Below are 17,390 nucleotides of genomic sequence, written 5' to 3'. Positions count from 1 at the left end.
GGGGCCGCACCCTAGGGAACCGGTTGACTTCACAAACGGGACCACCAGCGTCCTCGCTCTGGGCGGAGCCACCTGTGCCCCAGGCCCCGACGGCTCCCCGCGGGTTTCCAGTAGGATGTGAGGCCAGATGCTGGGGCGCACCGCCTGCTACCCGACCTCCTCTTCCTGTAGCCCTAGACTTCTGGCCGGACGGCCATTTCTCTAGCTAGCTGCGGTAACGCGGCCGTCTATTGGTTGGCTCTTCCAAACTCGTCGGGTATTGGCTGGAGGGTATTGGTCGTCAGGAATCGGCGACCAATTGCGGAGCAGGGCCTTGCGAAGGGGCGGGTCGGTCTTTACGACTGTCGCCGGGCCGCCCAACTCCGGGTTAGAGAGGTAACCATTGGAAGATTATTCGGGGGTGTCTCTTCTGCCACTGCCACTTGTGTTGGAAGAGAAGCGCATATTTAGGTCGATTCTGAACTTTGGGAACTACTCAAATTTTGGTTCTCAGAAAAGGCTTGCTAACTTTTTCACTTTCTTTTTAAAAGAAAGCCCAAGTATCTAACCATAGTTGGTGTTGTATTTTCTTAAATTGCCACACTAAAAAGGAAAAAAAGTGCTAAGGTAACATAGCACTAGGGTAAAGAATAAAAAAAGGTGGGCGGTGGTGGCGCACACCTTTAATCCCAGTACTCAGAAGGCAGAAACTAGTGGATCTCTGTAAATTCGAGGCCAGTTTGGTCTACAGAGCGAGTTCTAGGACAGCCAGGGCTACACAGAGAAACCCTGTGTAGAAACAGCAAGTTCCAGTCTCTAAAAACAAAAACAAAGAAACAGAACAACAACAAAAGTCAATAATCTAAGAACAAAGAAGGGGTCTTTAAGCCAGATACCTGTAATCAAAATTAAATTGTTTTTATTTTCTGGTTTGGATGAAGACTGGCAAGTAGCATCCCACAGTCAAGAATTCCTGGCCTCTGCTTGGCATTAGTGGATTTGTGTTTTCTGATGAGGTCACAAGCAGGCAGGGGAATTTCATTTCAGGGACTGCCTGTCTTTTAAAGGCTATGAAAGTCAAATAATAGTAAATAGAACAGTTAATACCAAAAAACAAAAACAAAACCTTGCCAGATGAAAGGCACATGATAAGTAGTAAATGCTTATCATACTTATGCAGATAAAACTTCTAAACCACATGGTATTCTTACCTCCACTAGAATAACACGGCATTAGAATGTCAGGTTATATTAGGGTTTTGTTATTTGGCCAAGGCAATGCACCTATTAAATGCTGAAGTGATTCAAAAGTAGTTTGTGGTGTAAAGTCAGTTAAATGTCTATAAAGATCTTACTCAACAGCTCTTGCATTTAGAGATTAAACCAAGACGGAATAATATGGTCTGTTCTTATCAGTGATTCCATATTCTCTAATTTAACGGCTTTAGAACAAAAGAAAATTTGCATGGGTATTGACTGCGGTCAGACAGCAGTCCCTAAGCAATACAGTGTAACAACTTTATATAAAGTTTCCCTGTTTTGAGCTTTGGAAGTACTCTAGAAGTGGTTTGAAGTATTTTGGAGGATGTGGTAGATTATTTGAAAACATGACATTATTTTATATAAAGTTTTTGAACATTCAGGAAATTGATGTTAAAAGAGGGCCCGGGTGTGTGTGGGGGGGTAATTCTGGGTGAGTACCGGAAAATGGCATGATTCAGATCCACCTTTTCTGGTCACACCACTATCATGGTTTGGTTTTAGCAGGGATGCTGATGGTTTTGCTTGAGTTTACATACTTTGATGTCAGAATCTTGAAATTTTGTTTTTGATTATTCAAATATTATCAAGATGCATATGTGTTGCATGTTATAAAGATAAACAGAAACAGGGAAGCAAAAGTAAGTGCTTTAAGAAAGTCTCCTTTGACCCAGTTTTTCTTAAGAGGAAGGGAATGGTCCTCCTGTGGTAGCTTTTAGTAGCCTTGTTTCTATGTCCCAGAGTCAACGTCATAGGAAGATTCCTATGATCCTCACTCCCTGCAAACCTGGAATAAAGGCAGATGTGAAGGTAGGGCCCTTCTCCTCATCTGACTTCTGGAATTCAGGGAACGATGATGGAGCACCCAGTATTATAATCCTCCATGTCCTGTAGGCTTTGAGAGAGGTAAATAGGGGAATATAGTTCCTGCAATAGAGGAACTATTAGAGTTCCTCTGTTAGAGACGGAAATAACTTAAAAAAATCTAAAGCTGGGCATATGGTGCAAGCCTTTAATTACAGCACTCTGGAGGCAGAGGCAGTTGCATCTCTGTAAGTTTGAGGCCACCCTGGTCTACAAGTTGAGCTCCATAACAGCCAGAACTACATGATGAGACCCTGTCTTGAAAAAATAAAAGACCCAATGAAGTAAAACACTCTCATACATACATACAGAGAGAGACAGAGAGAGAGAGAGAGAGAGAGAGAGAGAGAGAGAGAGAGAGAGAGAGAAAGGAGGGAGGAAAAACTCATTACTCAAAACAAACTGAAATAGAGTGAAGAAGTTATTTCCATTCTGAAAACACATAAGTCATTGATCATTATGATCAAAGATTCCTGTAGTTTCACAAAAGCGGATCTATGGCGGGGGAGATGGCTCAGTAGACAAAGTGCTTGTTGAGAAAATATAAGAACCTGATCTCCAGCCCCAGAACCCAGGTACAAGGTCAGGTGTATTGTAACCCAGTCCTCGGGAGGCAGAGGTGGATCTCTGGGGCTTTCAGGCCACAAGCTCAACCAAATCAGCAAGTTCCAGGTGTGAGACCCTATGAGATCTTGACTCAAGACTCCTGACCTCCCCATACATGTTTACATGTGTGCATATGCACCTTCACACACACACACACACACACACACACACACACACACACACACACACACTGGATATGATTATGTTTCAGATACCTGGAAACTTTTTTTTGAATAGGTTTCTATGACCTTATTACATTTTTTTGTGCTTGAGTTAGTCAATATAATAGAGAATCAAGCATGAAATAGCACAGACGAAACATTTGCAAAAACCATTTAGGAACTACCTACTGAATCTTTAAGAGGAAGTGGAGAGCAAGCTTAAAGGTCATGATTAAAACCCTTCTGGGAAAACTATTGTGATCTTTGGTGAGATTAAAACTCACATTATTGAAATGTTGCCTGCAGCATGCAACACTTTCAGTCAGCATTAAACTGCAAACCAGTGAAATGAGTGTTGTGAGCTGGAGTCTCATTCTGATACGCCCGACAGCACAATTGCAATGTGTGTCTTCTTTATGGATGCAAAATGGGAAGGCGCTGTGCTGCTAAAATGCATTAATATTCATTAGTATTTCTCTTTAATTTTGGGGTACACTGAGCTAAAACTCTACTGATGAGGTCTGCATGACTTCATTCCATACCCAAACCATCATGTACATACCGTTAATGTCGTCATCTTAAACATGGCAAGTGGAGGTCTAAGGGGCTTGGAATTATTTACCCAAGTGCTAGAAATCAGGTCTCACTACCCTGGTAGCTCCAGATGCCTGTTTTGAGAAACCTGCATCCCATAGATGAAGAATGCTGCTTCTCACCTCTGTCCTAACTACTCTAAATAGATTGCACCTCAAAAGTTGACCTTCCATAAACAAGCTTTCTTCTTCTTCTTCTTCTTCTTCTTCTTCTTCTTCTTCTTCTTCTTCTTCTTCTTCTTCTTCTTCTTCTTCTTCTTCTTCTTCTTCTTCCTCCTCCTCCTCCTCCTCCTCCTCCTCCTCCTCCTCCTCTTCTTCTTCTTCTTCTTCTTCTTCTTCTTCTTCTTCTTCTTCTTCTTCTTCTTCTTTTTCCTCTTCCTCCTCCTCCTCCTTCTCTTCCTCTTCCTCTTCCTCTTCTTCTTCTTCTTCTTCTTCTTCTTCTTCTTCTTCTTCTTCTTCTTCTTCTTCTTCTTCTTCTTTTTCCTCTTCCTCCTCCTCTTCCTCTTCCTCCTCTTCCTCTTCCTCTTCCTCTTCCTCTTCTTCTTCTTCTTCTTCTTCTTCTTCTTCTTCTCCTCCTCCTCCTCCTCCTCCTCCTCTTCCTCCTCTTCCTCTGTCCCATGCTATCGTCTCGCCAGCAAGAACCATGCGGGACATTAGGATTCTTCTGCAGAAATATCTTTAATGCATCCTGAGAGAGAGCGCATCAGCTAACATGGCTGGGGACCCAGATATGAAGGAACCCATCCCTTATATAGGAAACAGTCCTTGCTTCGGACGTGTCACTCTTGGATTGGTCTGCTGCCCATAATCCCAGATGATGCCTCGGGAGTAGGCGGGGACAGCAGTGGAAAGTTACCTAGCACATGTGCGTTCACCTGGCGGTGAAACCGGATGCCAGCACCATCTTGTAATGGGACATGCGGATGCAGCCCTTCACATCTCCCCCTTTTTTTACTTCTTTGCAGAAAGGCAACTCCCTCAGAAGGTAAAGATAGAGGTCGCACTTCCCAAAGTGGAAACATTAAAATGGGCTTACACGGAATCTGCCCCTAGGTTCATGACACCTGGAACTTATCCGGCCTGTCCTCTGCCATTTTTCTGGGAAAGGGAATATGTGGCAGGAAACCCTTATGCAGGGTGACATATCTCTCAGAGAGGGCCATTCTCTGTGCGATGTTCTTTAGCTCGACAACCTTCAGGGCTAGCTAAGCCAAACATTCTACCCTGTGCCATGGACCACTGTCCTAGGGGTGCAGGAGCTGGTTGGCATAAACCTTATTGTTTTAACATAGATAACCACATATCAGAAGAGGCTCCCTGTTCCAGGGCAGCCAGCGCTGTGCAATAACCATTTTGTCCCTACGACTTTGGGATTTGAGTCAGCAGACCATCCAGAGGAGAAACACTATTCCATAGCATAGGGCTGTTCCAAAACATTTCCACCCTCACCCATTCTTTGAAGTAGGGGATGAAGGACATGACCCAGGACTGGAATCTTACAGCCAAGCTTATAAATCATCTCTAGGAAGGTAGGGGAGCCCCAGAGTCTCATTGGTTGTAAAAAATTGAGGAAACACCGCCACTCTATGGCTGACTGGTGTCGGCTTCGGGAAGGCTGAGAGTATCCCCCATCGCTACTCCATCATAACCGTTGTCATCCATCCGCAAAATGGCAGGAGGAACAGGAGCCAAATCTTTAGGCGAGTCCGCATGTTGTGGGTCACTCCTCATCGTTTGGGTCAGTCTCTCTGGCATCTAGAATGGATTTTCCTGATCCTGTGGGAAGACATAAACAGCTCCCCCTGGATCTCAATTGAATGGGATCCGGGCCTTTCCACTCATTAGAAAGCACATCTTTCCATTTAACCAAATCTTTGGGCCGCTGCGGATCCGAACAATGTCGTATTGCAGCATTTTGGCCATTATCATCCAGATTTGAAAAATTTATAGTGAACAGAGCCATGGCAATAGCCATTCTTGGCATCGGGGGCAATTCCTTTATTATTCCCCCCTTTTTTGTTTAAATAGATTTCTTACAGAGAGGTGGATGGTTCTATGTGTCTCAGAATCAATCGCTCATTAACTAGCTGATTTACTGAGCATGGTTTAGGTAAAAATCAGTCACTGTATCTGGGAACACAGGGGCGCAATTCTCCAGCTGTATCAAGAAGTCTATCAGAGGTGTGTTGGAAACTATGGGCTTTTTTCCCCTAGGCCGCATTTGGCAGGCATAAACCCCATTAAATATTGCTCCTTGAGGGAAGCCTCAATGAAATCTTTGAAGAACCTCTAAAACCATCATACATTTCATCATCTGGGGTGAGGTGGCAGAAAAGTTTTTTGTATATATTTTAGAACCCATAACATAGGCTCCCATATCATTTTTGGAGCCATCTGTATATACTGTCATCCCGTCTTTGGTTATTAGACATACAGATTTATGCTGAAAGATATTTTGAGGCGAATGCCAAAAGGACTTGACCTGAGTAGTCCTGACTTTGGTTTCATGAGATCATGAAGGTTATGTTCCAGCATATACAAGCATTTCCAAAGGGGACTGTGCTTTGGCACAATCCTGAAAACTCTTCTCAGAATAGAGCCCCTTTTAGTAAGGTCTCAATAGCACTGGTGTTAGGTCCCTGGAAAGCTAACTAGAATAAATGACAGCCAATTAGTAAATTTTGTATTTCAGGGACCATGAAAAACAGTAAAAATCCTATTCTGTGACTAGCAAAGGTCAAAAAACCATATCCAATCTGTCAAGATTAACCTCAGTATCCAAATTTTTAATTTGAACAACCATGGCATTTTGCAACCTGTCTTGAAGATACCCATAGTGCTCAGCAGAAATAGCTGACAGGATAAGGGAAACTGATAGCAAGCAATAACTGACAAATCAAGGGGAAATCCAGCAGTACAGCAATTGTACAGCAATAACAATATTGCTACGTATAGCAATAACAGTACAGCAATAACTGATAGATCAAGGGCAGGAACTGGATCATTTTTCAGGAACCCGTCAGCTCCGCAGCAATCAGGTCAGACAGCTCCATAGCAGAGGCTTTGTCCTTAGGCCTCTGGACAGATGAATCCATAGCATGAACAGTACCCAGATGTATGTCAGCATTCCTAGAAAAAAACATAAACAAAACTCTTCTCCCAAAATAACATTTAAGAGTACTAAAAAACTCAGTGTAGAATTAGTTCCGCCTGGAACTTTTCCAGGGGCAGAAAATAATTATCTGATCCAGTATGTGAGCACTCACATAATTGGACAGAATTATTAAAATTGTTATCTTTATGGGGGCACATTGCCTCCCGCCAACATTTAGAGAAATAATTAATAGGATCTTAGAACTGAGAAGCTGTCTGTATGGCATAGAACAGTCAACAAGACATATATGCTACAGATTTGGAAATCTTTATCAGTCATCAATCCATATAAAAAATATAAGGACTCCAGAAATAGTCCTTCAAAGAACATTTAATCAAATAAAAATATATGCAATAAACCTAAATTGAAAACTCTCATATAACATTTTTAATCATTGGAGAAATGTGAATCAAAACAACTCTTGAGACTTTATTTCATTCTTAAGACACGACCAAGATTAAATATTGCTTATAACTTATTTTTAAGAGAAACTTTTCCATCATTGGTGGAAATGCAAACTGGCATAGTCTGGACTTCAGAAAACTAGGCAACAAACCAATTTAAGACTCAGCTATGTCTCTATTGGGTTTGTAAAACCAAGGAATCCTTGAATCCACCGCAGTTTCTAACTTAAAACTGCCGAAACTGCGCTACACAGCGGGGGGCGGGACGCAGGCCCGCTCTGCTTCGTCTGCAAACCGCCACCTGAGCTCCCATAGGCGGACCTCCAACCATGCTTTTGTACCATCAAGGCCCGGCTCCCGCCGCCGCCTCCCATGGGCTGCGCGCCCATGCCTCTCCGCCCGCCTCCCGGGGCGCATATCCAGCGCTCCCCTTTTTGCGTTGTCGCTTGACTCGTGCAAGTTTACCATGCCCTCGTCACCTAGGATATGGGTAACCATGCTGATGCGCTTTTATTATGATAATTACGACCGGCCCTGCCTGAAGCGCACGGAGTGAATCGGGACTCAGGGAATTTTATTGTGAATTTTTGGCGGCCGCGGCTTCCCCTCTGATGCGCGGCGCGCGGCAGCCCGCGGCTCCACCTCTGACGCGTGGCGAGCAGCGCCGCGTCCTCTGTTTGCCCGCCCGCTGCCTCAGTCAGGGCAAGTTTCCGCCAAAAAAGTTGCAGCCCCGCGGAAAGGCCGGGCGCCATCCATATTGTACACATAGCCTCTGAAGTCATCCGGACTTTAGCACGCCTATGTCGCCATGGCGACCTGGCTTTCTGTAGATGCCTCTGCCAATTCCAGTAAATCCCGCCCATGTGCGCCAGCACTATCGGCTCCGCTGGCCGCCTGTGCCCCACATTTCCTATTGTCCAGCCTTTGGTTACCTCACTTTTACTCAAATCTGGGGGCTGTTTTCTCAAGCTCCTCCTGCGCTGAACTTATGAGGTATACGCTACAACATTTCAGGAGGTTTCGGTGATTCAAACCACATGGATCTCAAGCACATACTTAGGCTCCCATCCTCCGTGGAGGCGAAAACAGAACCTCTCCTCCAAAACATCATATCCTTAAGCCCATATTTTAAATTTAAAATAGCTTTTTTAGCAGTTCCTAAATTCAAATATCTTTCTCCTGTCCAGTACATAAAAAACAATGCAAACAACATAACATGAAGCTTTTGACTTTTTAGGTCAGTTTTCTCCCCCATCCTTCTTAGAATTACCGGAGGGTCATTTTTGACTTATCTGGGTGCACGCGCACAACCTCCCACTGCTGCTCAGTTTCTGATATGCTATCCTGGACTTTAGAGTCATACCTCTCTGAGCATGCAGACCTGCAGTTCTGAATCCTTCCTGAATCCAAGGTGAATTCAAGAGATCCCCGTTGGTGTGAGTGATGGTCAGGATTTCCCGGGTTTCGGCACCAAATGTCCCATGCTATCCTCTCGCCAGTAAGAACCATGCGGGACATTAGGATTCTTCTGCAGAAATAGCTTTAATGCGTCCTGAGAGAGAGAGAGCATCAGCTAACATGGCCGGGGACCCAGATATGAAGGAACCCATCCCTTATATAGGAAACAGTCCTTGCTTCGGACGTGTCATTCTTGGATTAGTCTGCTGCCCATAATCCCAGATGATGCCTCGGGAGTAGGCGGGGACAGCAGTGAAAAGTTACCTAGCACATGTGCGTTCACCTGGCGGTGAAACCGGATGCCAGCGACATCTTGTAATGGGGCATGTGGATGCGGCCCTTCACATTCCTCCTCTTCCTCCTCTTCCTCTTCCTTCTCCTCCTCCTCCTCCTCTTCTTCTTCTTCTTCTTCTTCTCCTCCTTCTCCTTCTCCTCGTCCTCCCCGCTCCTTCTGTTTTTCTTTTTTGTTTTTGAGACAGGGTCACTATGTAGACCTGGTTCGCCTCAAATTCATGGTCCTCTTGCCTCAGACTCCAAATTCTAGGATTATAGCATGCAACCCAACAGCTTCCTTAGGCAAACCTTTAACCAGTGACATTTCCAGCTTGCAAATTTAGTTTCCTTTAGAAGGAGAGAATCATGAGGGAAAAAATTGGAAATGCAGTTTCTTCTGGCATACTAGAACATTTTAGTTTGCAAATGGAATTCCCATTCTGAACATTGTTAGCTCAGCCATTCCAACATAAACTATGAATGCCCAAATTAAAACCACCAGGCTTACATAGGCCAACTGTTGTAATTTTGTGCAACTGAAAGAGCTAAAAATGCTTTCCAACAATACTGTTTTAAGCAGCTAAAGGTATCAAATATAAACCATAACTTGTGATGTAGAAATCATACCAACATGAGCCACTCTGAGTGAATGGTTTATGATTTGTGTGTTTGGAGTGATGTGTCAACATTTGTACATCTATCGTAATGAAGGCACCACTCTGACTGGGATGTTAATAATATAGGAGGCTGTGTTGGAGCTGGGGAGAACGTTAGATACTTCTATGTCTTGTGCTGTTGGGGGCCTAAAGCAGCTCTAAAAGTTAGAGGCTGTTAAAACATATATCAAGCACAGTGAACCTGAGTGTGGTTTTAGTGGTGCACAGTCGTGCCCGTTCATTCATATACTTCCTATGGCTGCTTTCACGCTACAAGAATTGAGCAGCTGAGACCTGAAAAGCCTTCAGTCTTCCCTCCATGGGGAGAAGTTTTCTGATTGTCCATTCTATTGCATCTGGTACCGACTAAGCTGCTGGATGACAGTGTTGTCCCCAGAGTGAAAATTCTTCTCCTCTCCTACATTTACCAGTTGTGGGACATTTAACAAGTGCTTAATCTTGTTAGACCCCCATTCACTCATCTTTTGAATGGAAGAATAAGTCCTTCAGGACACTTCCAGGACCAATTTAGGGCTTAAGTGAACTAGGAAAGCACCAAACAGGTCAACAATAATTCATTTTGATTTTGAAATTCTGCCTTTCTCTTATGCCTTCCCTTTTAGAATCTGGATGTGTTTTCCTCAGCTACCTGCTATGTTTATGTGAAAGGTGAATGGAAAAAAAAAGAAATAAAAGGATATGACAGCTCCTTTTATTGAGGCTATTGGGTTGATGGTTATTTATTTATTTTTTTCTCTTTCTTTCTTTCTTTCTTGTTTTCTTTTTTATTTTTTTGAGACAGGGTCTCTTTGTAGCTTTGGGGCCTGTCCTGGAGCAAGCTCTCATAGAGCAGGCTGGCCTTTAACTCGCAGAGATCCACCTGCCTCTGCCCCTGAGTGCTGGGATTAAAGACGTGCGCCACCACTACTCAGCTGAGGTTTCTATATAGATGTAAAGAAGAATGCAGTAGAAACATCTGGAAAGTCCAGAGTAAATATAACTGGCAGACTGAGTCGGGGCCATGTGAGGAGAGTTGGGGCAGGGAGACAGGAGAGTTCTGGGCTGGAGAACTTTAGGATGGGGGGCAGGGGGTGCCAGCCAGAAGGATCCTGTAACAGATAGGGACTGAAGGATGCTGGGAGAACCTGGTGGCCAGCATCTGCTTTGGTATGCTAACAGACACTCCTCTGTCCTGGGTTGGTGCATTAGTCTGCTGTTATGTTTCTTGTTTGTGTTTATCATAAAGCTTGTCCTCCATCAAAGTGAGTTCCAGGGAAGCAGTTGCCTGTGTCTGCATCGGCCAAAGTGGAAGTGTCAGCAAAGTAAGAACGGGTCTGCTTTAGCCGATGCCAGGTTTCTGGGGGCACGTGTGCTCTTCCAAGCATTGACCCAAATGCTCCCGCTAGTCCCTAATTCCAATATAGGAACTATCAATGACACATTGGCATTTAGGCTTAACTCCCATGGAATCACTGGATTCTTGACTAAAACTGTGGTTGAATTAGTGCTGAAAATTACAAAGATTTTTATTTTATAGAAAAAATTTGATATCAGCCAAGACATTCAGAAGAGGTGAGAATTCCAAAGGCCCAGAACCGTTTGTCCTATAAGCGCTATGATAAGACTCTGTTATGTTAGTGAAAAATTAGATTCAGCAATGAAGCTGTCCGTATGTGCTGTTGGTTTTTCTGGAGATCAACTGTCTGCTGTTGCAGCCCACAACAATGGGCCTTTGAAAATCATTGGACTTTTAAAATCCTTTAACTCTGCTAATTGTTCACTTTGAACAAATAATGTCATTCTTCTGGGGGCACTTTTGAAAAGGAGGAGCAGTGTTGAGCACACAACACAGAAGTTTAGGAAATGAAGTAAATCAGAAATAACTGAGTGTAAATGAGACACCTGATGCTTTTCTGTCCTTCCTTTCATGCCATAAAGTGTGTTTGCAAGCCATCTCCACTCTGTCTCAGGCCTGGAAAGTCAAAGGAATTCTTTTTTTCACTTGCTAGCATTCAGGGTTTCAGCTTACCAGTGGCAGCATCAAGGCCAGCTGCCTCCTCGACCTCACGTAGATGGGTGCTGTGCTGCTGAGCTTTTTGTCCTTGGACACTAAAGGACTTCTGTCAGAAAGTCCGGCTGGAGGAGGGCTCAGAAACAGTCCTTGGCTCCAGGAGTCTTGTTCCTCCTCACTGCCAGTTTTTCAGAACTTGGGTAGAAACCTCACAAATGGAATATCAGGAAGAGGCGAGAGCCGGGAGAGCGGTGTGGACTTGAAGCTCAAACTTTCTCATGGTTCAGCAAATGGAATAATTCACTTCCTGAGTGGTGCAGAGTCCCACCATGTCCCAAGTGTTCCATTCTATTTGCTGAACCATGAGAAAGTTTGGCCTTTTTCAAAAAGAAAGTCCGCTGAACACGTTATGCAGGTGTGGTCAACTATCTGTTTAGGACGAGGATTTGTGAGAGAAAGAAAAAAGGTAGTATTAGCCTGATCAATTTGTTTCCGATTCCTATGAAATCCACGTTGGAATTTAAATGTCCAGGCTTCTTCCTGTGGGTGAGGGCCCACCAAACGCTTTCCTTGTGTGTCTGAAGCAAGAGGTGTTTTCTGGGGTACTTATTGTTTCCCTCGTCCATTTATGGGCTTCCATATCTGGGGAGGTGTCTTGGGGAGGGCTCGATTATCCTAGGGGTCCCAACTCACTTTCTCTCTCCTCCACCAGAGTGCTGACCACTGCTGAGAAAGTCAGTTTGGGTCTGGAGGGAGCCCAGTTGTATCTGGAAGCTCCAGCAGCAGAGGGCCACAAGGCGGCGACTGTGAGCTTTGGGGAACTGCGCAGACCCGGAGACTGATGTCTGGGGATGCCTCCAGAAGCTTGGGGAGAGGTAAACCTTCAAGACTTGGACCCTTGGGATGGGGGAGAGGTGTGATGGGGCTGCTCTCTCTGGAGAGGGGTAACTGAGCCTTGGCCTGTAAACCAGAGGACAGACTTGGACAAACTGTATGTGCAACTGTTCCTCTGAGTGGAGGCTCAGAACAGAGTCCTCCAAGAACATCCATGGGGTGAGCAAGGCCCCTCCCCACAGGGCTAACAGATTCTCCACCTTCTCACCCCTGCCCCGCCCTGCAGGCAGCTGTCCCCCAGGACCAGTCCCAGAGGGTATGATCAGCATCTACAGCATGAGGTTCTGCCCCTACTCTCACAGGGCACACCTGGTCCTCAAGGCCAAAGGCATCAGGTAAGGCATCCCTGAGCATACCCTCACCTCTCATCTCCAGGGGAATAGTTCAAGTCTGAGGCTCTTTGAAGGGCTTCTCTTCCGTTTCTTCTGAGGCTGAGTGACTCCAAGGGCTGATTTTGTGTAGGCTTTCCGGAAATCCTGAGTTCTCATCCAAATCAGATTTTCAAGAACCATCCGACACGGCAGCCTACACCGAAAGATGCTGTCGGTGAACTGGTCCCCACCCACCCACCCTTGGTTTAGGAAGGGTACGGCCAAGCTCACTGAAGCCTCTCCTAAATGCACCCAGGTAGCCCTACCTCTGCCCCAAGCAGCTTGGGGGTAACTCTGTTCTGTTTCTTCATGCTTAACTATGTCCAGATACCCCGAACCGCTTGCCAGGGATGGGGGACATCAGCATGTGGCCAAGTCCTCCCGTTCTGGAGGTGGGACACTTCACTGCCTTTGGGTCGGAGTGGGACAGTTTTCATAAACACCTCCACTAAGATCCTGTGTCCCCTATCTAGATCCGACACTTAACCAAGGAATGTCTAGTAGCGCTGAGATGCAGGAGAGACTGTGCGGACCTGAAGACTGCCCTATGTCAGGAGTTCTGCAACCTGGAAGAGGTATGGAGTGTCTGTCCCGTCAGAGGCAATGGACGGAGCTCTGTGTACTGTCTCTAATCTAGACACCTGCCATCACCTGCTTGCAGACTTTCTGCCAAGCGTTGACGTGGTCCCTTTCTGGTCATCTACTGTCACCTGTGAATGTTTGCATCCCTTACCTGCTTTGGAGTGATTCTTGCAAACTTGTCAAGGATGAGCAATGCTTTTGTCCTTTCCCGGCGTTGTGGTGTTCACTGAGATTCTCTGCATGGTTTCTGCTGATGGGGCTGAGGTGTTGGTCAGCAGCTGTGTGGGACCTAACTGCTGAACACTTGTCTAATGACAGTTTGTTCTCTCACATTACAAAGTCAGAGGGAGTTCAGGACTGCTTCCATGCTTCCTTATGAAGTTAGCAGGAAACTGAGGTTCATCCTTCTGTTTTGTCTCATTTAGTGCAAGGTTTTCATCTCCGCTAGACTTCCGATGCGAGGAGACTCATTACACAACACACCCTGGCCTTTATTCCCATCACACATGACAGTGTCTGAAGACCGTGTCGAGAGTAACTGTCTAATAAAGTACCTTGTCCGTTTGAATCAGCAACGTTTTGTAACTAGGGGAGAATACCAGATGTGCCACTAGCACGTCAACCTCAACAAAATTCTTCACCTGGTACTTTGAATCTTTGATGATGAACGAGTATATTATGCCGTCCTACAGACCAAACGGTGAGAGAGACACAAGTCAGTCTTTGCCAATGCATAGTCCGTTTTTGTCATCAGAAAATCCAAGGCTCAGTGACGACATTGCCGTTCCCTGTGAGAGACCATTTGTGTTTCCATCTAGAATGTACTGTCACCTTCAATTTGGACTGCTTTTAACCGTGTCCTTCACTATGCAGATGGCAATACAGATGAGACACAGTTTGTATGGCTTGTGTGTTAATTCTCCGCATTTCAAAGGGTGTTCATCCTAAGGGAGTTTTTAGGTCACTACTATGTACAATTTTTAAGCACCTCTGCGACACAAAGGTAGGAGTGCGTCTTTTATTTACTTTAGGTCTTCTTCTCCAATTCCCCATATGGTGCTAGAACATGGCAGACATTCAGTGAGGATGGCTGGTCAGCCAGGTGCTGATGATAGACTTAATGGAATGATTTCAATAGCGTGCGAGCTCTTTTTCCAATAGTTAAGGGGCTTGGGGAGAAGGCACCCAGCGCTTTCTGGATTGGAACTCATTGTAACTAACGCAGACTGCAGCTTGGGTGCCGGTGGAGACATGCAAGCTGCTTCCCCAGGATCATTATCATTCTTCAGCCCGGCAGAGCAAGACAGTGGCCTTGAAGAAGGTAAGAATCTTAAAGGCCACCACTGCAGACTAAAGGTAAGAAAAGGGAGGCAGTTGTCTTTGACAACTCCAGAAAGGAAGACGTAAGTGGAGTGTAAGCATAGGAGATGCTTACGATGGCTTCTGCTTGGTGGGACCAAATCGTTCACCCTAATGTGATTGCCTCACGGGTGTCAAGGCGAGCCATGGGAGAGCAAAACACAAAGCTAACAATGTCAGCTAGACCTCCTGAGATTGCAGAGTAATGCTGTCACCAACCTTGACATTGATGACACTGAGTACAACTACATGGTCACACATGATCTGCCCCCATTGAAAACTTCCTGGGACTGTGTGTCCTAGTAGATAAAAGCATAGGCCTTGGGTTCATGTCCCAGGTTCACTTCCTGGTAACCACTAAACGACGTGGTACTTGCACTTGTACAAGGAGTGTGTCAAATTCCTACCAGATGAAGTTTTGAGAATTAATAGTACACATTGTATGGTGCCTGGCACAAACTGTGGCTAACTCCATCTGCTCAGGCAAATGGAGATTAGTATTCTGAATCTCATTAGCATCTCTAACAGGCAAGAGACCTAAACTCATATCTGACAGCCCAATTCATTATTGTAGAATCAGGCACCATCTGGGCTGCGGAGAATTGGGTGTTTCTTTCCCCTGGGTGGGAGGAAGAGCAGCAGATCTTCAAAGCCCTCTTTCGTTTATTTGCAGCAACACAGACATGATCATTCATTACCTGTCTTCTTTTTTTGCATGTGGTGGAAAGTTTTGCTGGTCATGTTTTTATCATAAAATTCAACAAGGAAACAATTGTAATTGCTAATCTGGAAGAGCCCAGCGTGCCAAAATACGGCTTATAAACATAGGCAGCTGCAAGGGGAGCTCTGAGTTCTCATGACATCGAGGAATTCTGAGAGATAGAATACATTACAATTCCGGAAGTGAGCACGCCGTCCTTCTGGTACACCAGGGTGAGTGGACTGAGAAGTTCGCCTCCATCTTTGGGGAAAAGACAAAAAAGAAATTAGACATCATAATTAAGAGGGCAGTGACAATGAACAGTGAGAGCTGCATGGGAATGTGGAAGTCAAACAAACTGTGTCGGAGGTCTAGACTACTGACCTGTGGACTATATAAAGAACTATATACTAAATACATTTCTGCTTTCAGAAAAACATTGCCAGAGATTAGGAAAGACTCATGAATTCAAAACCATATTATTATTGGACTGTGTGCTTAAGACTTGTGCTTTTTATGGCATGTACATTTATATCAATAAATAAAACCATTAGGGAGAAAAGTTCTGCAAGAACTTTTATTAATAAAATATTAATTAATTAATAAAATACTGTCTTTGCGGTGGAAATAACAAAACCATGTTGCCAGTTTATATAGTGGTATGTTACTTGTGGTTTAACAAATAAAACCTGCTTGAAGATCAGTGCAAAGCAGCCACGCTAGTCAGCCACACAGGCCAGGCAGTGGTTGCACACACCTTTAATTATCCCAGCAGCCACGCTAGTTAGCCATAGAGGCCGGGTGGTGGTGGTGCACACCTTTAATCCCAGTACTAGAGAGTAATATAAAATGAGAGGAGGCAGCTCTCAGTCTCAGTCTCAGTCTGAGGATTTGTGGGGGCAGGATTGTTCATATTTGGTCTGAGGTAGAGGTAAGGGCCAGTGGATGGGGCTCTTACCCCATAACTGTCTCTGGGTTTTACTGATTCGTGCTACATTTGGTGCCCAACATTTGGGGTACAAATTTATGAGAAAGTTGTTTGCCAATGGCTTTACAGCCACGGGCATAGGCCGGAGCTACAAGCGGCTGGAGTCACTGCCCTGCTGGCTGGGTTTTTCTTGTTTCTCTCCTGGTGGACTTTCTCTGAACCCCCTTCTCGGGCTGCTGCCAAACTAAGTGCTGCCTTGAAATCCAGTGAGGCTTCTACTGTTCTACGTAGCAGCAATCACATCTTCACCAACATCGTCTGCAGACTTGGTAAGATATTTGGAATTCTTAAAAAGGAGGAATTAGTTAAAAGAGAGAGTTTTTTTCCCCACATTAAAAAATGGGAAACATCATTACATTGGCAGGATTTGTGTCTCTGTTTGATCATACGCTGGACAGTTTGAAAATGGAAAGATTAAATGAGAGGATAGCCAATTTAGATGGGATTTGTGCAATGTCAATTGTAAACATTATCAGCTCTATCATTTTTGTTTTATCACTAAAAATGGTGGTTAGTCTGAGTGCTAAAACACAGGCCTTAGAAAAACTTAATAAAATGCACCACAGAGATATTCAAATCCAGACAGAGGAATTTAATAGAGAACCAACTTCAGCATTTCGTTATAAGAACTAAGAGGAACAGCCTAAGATTTTCAAACAACCAACCTTAATATATCCAGTAACCGTACAAGAATTGCCAAATGACCGAGTAAGAGCTGAATGGACTCCTGTGCCAATGTTAGATTTAGGAGATTCGGGGAAGCAATAGTCTCATGGGGCACACATTCGCCTTTCATGAATGTTAGACTCCTGGTCAGTCTGTAAGAGAATTATCCCTAACAAGTGCATAGAGCTGGTTAAAGCTGTTTCAGAGCCTAGTCCACGATGAAAATGCAGTACATGGTTCAGGGAAGAGGCTAAGATGATTGGACAGTAGAGTAAAGCTAGAGTTAATGGAAATCTCCCAAGATTAAATTCTTGGAGAATGAAATTTGCTACTGTAGAAAGGTAACCTCTGTACGATGGTCTTATCTGGGCTAGTTTCAAACTCGTAATTCACCTGCCTCAGCCTCCTGAGT

General features: G+C 44.7%; 1 long non-coding RNA gene across 1 annotated transcript; it reads left to right on the top strand.

The window, feature by feature from the left end:
• The first annotated feature begins 172 nt into the window (after nt 1–172).
• On the top strand, nt 173–15,784 carry LOC148121298 (uncharacterized). The gene is made up of 4 exons (XR_015738333.1): nt 173–375; nt 12,131–12,293; nt 12,539–12,647; nt 13,157–15,784. It is a non-coding gene; the product is annotated as an uncharacterized LOC148121298 (long non-coding RNA).
• The last annotated feature ends 1,606 nt before the right edge of the window (nt 15,785–17,390 follow it).

This window comes from Myodes glareolus, chromosome 7 (genome assembly GCF_982192425.1).
Source record: "Myodes glareolus chromosome 7, mMyoGla1.1, whole genome shotgun sequence".
Taxonomy (NCBI): domain Eukaryota; kingdom Metazoa; phylum Chordata; class Mammalia; order Rodentia; family Cricetidae; genus Myodes; species Myodes glareolus.
The sequence above is the reverse complement of the archived record's forward strand: the minus strand, read 5'-3'. Positions and strand labels throughout refer to the sequence as shown.